Source organism: Schistocerca cancellata, chromosome 1 (genome assembly GCF_023864275.1).
Source record: "Schistocerca cancellata isolate TAMUIC-IGC-003103 chromosome 1, iqSchCanc2.1, whole genome shotgun sequence".
Classification (NCBI taxonomy): domain Eukaryota; kingdom Metazoa; phylum Arthropoda; class Insecta; order Orthoptera; family Acrididae; genus Schistocerca; species Schistocerca cancellata.
Window position 1 is genome coordinate 435,280,730 of NC_064626.1, and position 4,025 is coordinate 435,284,754.

Sequence of the window (4,025 nt, forward strand, 5' to 3'; positions counted from 1 at the left end):
TTACAAAGTCATTTTTCTATCATTAACCTGGTGGGTAAGTTTAAATTAATGATGTTCATGATAGAGGCTATTAAGGCGGTGGCTTAATAGCCAGTCAATGAGGACCACAAAAGTCGAATATGGGAAATAATTTGTGCAGTCCCAAATTTTTGTCCAGCGCTAGGAGGAAGTACCGTGAATAACATACTAAATATCCAGACCAGTGAGGGGTGAGTGTCGGGATGGCAGAATGTTTGAATGTTGTACGTTTTTAATGAATAATTAGAAATCCGCGACTCTACTGAAAATATATCCCACTACAAAATTAAACTACAATAAATTTCCTACGAAAAAGGTCCTAATCAGTTTTTCTCTAGGACGAATGGTTTGCCCAAGGAAAGCGAAAGGACAGTGATAAACTCGCGAGACGTCATGCACTTTGTCCTAGGTAGTTTTTGTAGACCAGTGTGAGGTATTTTCCCGACTTGATAGACTGCATATGTTCTGTATCAAATTGTTCGCTCGACTTCCTCTACACCAATGCGGGTCATTGTAAATAGCTGTCATTTACATCATGTAGGAAAGATCGATAATCTAACAAGTAAGAAAGTAGTTCATTCTCCTTCCAATTAGCATAATTAATATGTCATGCGAAAACCCTACGAATAAACAATCGTAGCTATTGGTCTTCAGTATCTTCTTTAAGAAATCCAACTCAGATTTCAGGTCGTTATTGTCACTGATACGGAAGACACTTGAAGACAGAGTGCTGAGTGATGCATTCGAGTATTTCTGGACTTGATGGTGGTGCGAAGTGACGTCTAAATACCTATTCGTGTTTGTATAAGGACACACTCTTTGTGTAAGGATTCACTCTTTGCCCTAGAGTATTGTCAGATCCTCTACAAACCAGCACGTCTAGAAACGGTAGATTGACTTCACTCACTAGCTTCCGTACGAAGTTGATTTGGGATGAACCTCATTTGAAAAACTGAGGAATATGTGAAGCTCTTCTCCACTGTGTCTTTGACGTACATTCGATGTTGTGCATAAGTACTGTAAACTCTTTGACGGCAGTAGTTAACCTGATAATACCATCTTAAACCGTTAAAAAGTTAACGAAATAAATTACTATTGTAGAACATCTTGCGTCATGCGCAATAAACAGTGAATACTATGTAAATCATCTGGCCCAACTGGATGGAAAGAATCGCGAGAAAAAAACCTGCATGGCAAAAGCAGAAAAAAAACATCTTTGATCGGGACAATTATTCTTACCGCAAAGGTGCCGTTGCACACGGAAAAACTGAGGGATTTGAAATATGATTTGTTGAAAACTTTACTGTATTTGGTCTGCTTTAATTTTCACTTACACTATGTGATCAAAAGTATCCGGACACCCTTAAAAACATACGTTTTTCATATTAGATGCAGTGTGGTGCCATCTACTGCCAGGTACTCCATATCGGCGACCTCAGTAGTCATTAGACATCGTGAGAGAGCAGAATGGGGCGCTCCGCGGACCTCACGGATTTCGAATGTGGTCAGATGATTGGGTGTCACTTGTGTCATGACTGTATGCGAGATTTCCACACACCTAAACAATCCTATGTCCGCTGTTTCCATGTTATAGTGAAGCGGAAACGTGAAGGGACACGTGCAACAAAAAAGCGTACAGGCCGACCTCGTCTGTTGACTAACAGGGACCGCCGACAGTTGAAGACGGTCATAACGTGTAATAGGCAGACATCTATCCAGACCATGACACAGAATTACAAACTGCATCAGGATCCACTGCAAGTACTATGATGGGCGGGAGGTGAGAAAACTTGGATTTCATGGTCGAGCAGCTGCTCATAAGTCACACATCATGCCAGTAAATGCCAAACGACGCTTCGCTTGGTGTAATGAGCGTAAACATTGGACGATTGAACAGTGGAAAAACGTTGTGTGGAGTGACGAATCACGGTAGACAATGTGGCGATCCGATGGCAGGGTGTGGGCATGGCGAATGCCCGGTGAACGTCGTCTGCCAGCGAGTGTATAGCCAACAGTAAAATTCGGAGGCGGTGGTGTTATGCTGTGGTCGTGTTTTTCATGGAGGATCTTGCATCCCTTGTTGTTTTGCATGGGCCGGCTGATGTGGCCGAGCGGTTCTAGGCGCTTCAGTCTGGAAACGCGTGACCGCTACGGACGCAGGTTCGAATCCTGCCTCGGGCATTGATGTGTGTGACGTCCTTAGGTTAGTTAGGTTTAAGTAGTTCTAAGTTCTAGCGGATTGATGATCTCAGAAGTTAAGTCCCATAGTGCTCAGAGCCATTTGAACCATTTTTGTTTTGTTTTACATTTCACTATCACAGCACAGGCCTACAATGATGTTTTAAGACCTTCCATTGTTGAAGAGTAATTCGGGGATGGTGATTGCATCTTTCAACACGATCGAGCACCTTTTCATGATGCACGGCATGTGGCGGAGTGGTTACACGCCAATAACATCCCTGTAGTGGACTGGCCTACACAGCGTCCTGACCTGAATCCTATAGAACACCTCTGGGATGTTTCGGAAAGCCGACTTCGTGCCAGGCCTCACCGAACGACGTCGATACCTCTCCTCAGCGCAGCGCTCCGTGAAGAATTCGCTGCCATTCCTCAAGAAAGCTTCGAGCAGCTGATTGAAAGTATGCCTGCGAGAGTGGAAGCTGCCATAAAGGCTAAGGGTGGGCCAACACTTTATTGAATTCCGGCATTACCGATGGAAGGCGCCACGAACTTGTAAGTCTTTTTCAGCCAGGTGTATGGATACTTAAATCACATTGTGTATATTCCCGCTTCTTTCTGCAGTGAAATGAACAACAGCCCAAACTCGAACTTCTGCATCTGTCGAGTTTAATCCGACCTCAGAAACGTAAGGAATGCGATCAGATTCAGCGAGGAATGGATGTATGTTCAGTGAAAGTTGTTCTCCCAGTTGGCCTTCCATGGTAAGACGACCATCTCCCACCGAACTTCCAATGGGAAGAGCGGTGTGGGCTGAGCCTACATTAGCGCTTATCCGCGAACGCTGGGCCGCTATAAAAGATTGTTGCCTCGCGGCAGTACGTTTTATGGGGCCGCGTGCGTCAGATTTATTTTATCGTGTTTAGCGCTTCCTCAGAATGGCTGAAAGCTCGCATCTGTCACCGGCAATGGCCTGCTATCCAGATTTACCATCTCTCTCGCCTTAATCCGCCCTTGCATTTTAAGATGCTATTTTTATCTTCCTCCTCGAGAGGGGTCATTAATTTAGAAGACAACCGTTTTTGCTTCATTTTCTGGTTTCTGAATTAAAACAATAATTTTGAATTAATTTCGCTTTTCTGGTTCAGAAACCAGAAAATGAAGCAAAAACGGTTGTCTTCTAAATTAATGACCACATCTATATATATATATATATATATATATATATATATATATGGCCATGTTGAAATGGTGCAATAGCAGGAGTTCGGTGATGGAGTGCTGAGGGTCTGGATTAGCTAACAAACACATAATACTTTATAAAACATTTATTACAGACAGACATTCTCAGATGATAAATAGGATCTGAATTACATCTTTAATTGACCATGCCCAGAATGGACTTAAACAAGCAAAGAGGGAACTCAATAGCAATTTTTCTTTTAAACCTTGAAACGCTCAATCAACTTTAAACTCCAGAAAATTACTGCGGTTACAAACCAAAGAGTTCTTAGTGACAGAATTTATTAGTGACCAAAGTAAAACTGCAAGACAGTAACTAAGTAAAAGAACTAGTTAAAATTTTACGCAGCATTCCATTAAATGAATTACTTCCTGAGCCACTTAAAGAGTGGAGTGACGAATCACGGTACACAATGTGGCGATTCGATGGCAGGGTGTGGGTATGGCGTATGCCTGGTGTATTTCATCTTCCAGCGTGTGTAGTGCCAAAAGTAAAATTCGGAGGCGGGGGTGTTATGGTGTGGTCGTGTTTTGCATGGAGGGGCTTTGCACCCCTTGTGTAGCGTGGCACTATCACAAAACAGGCC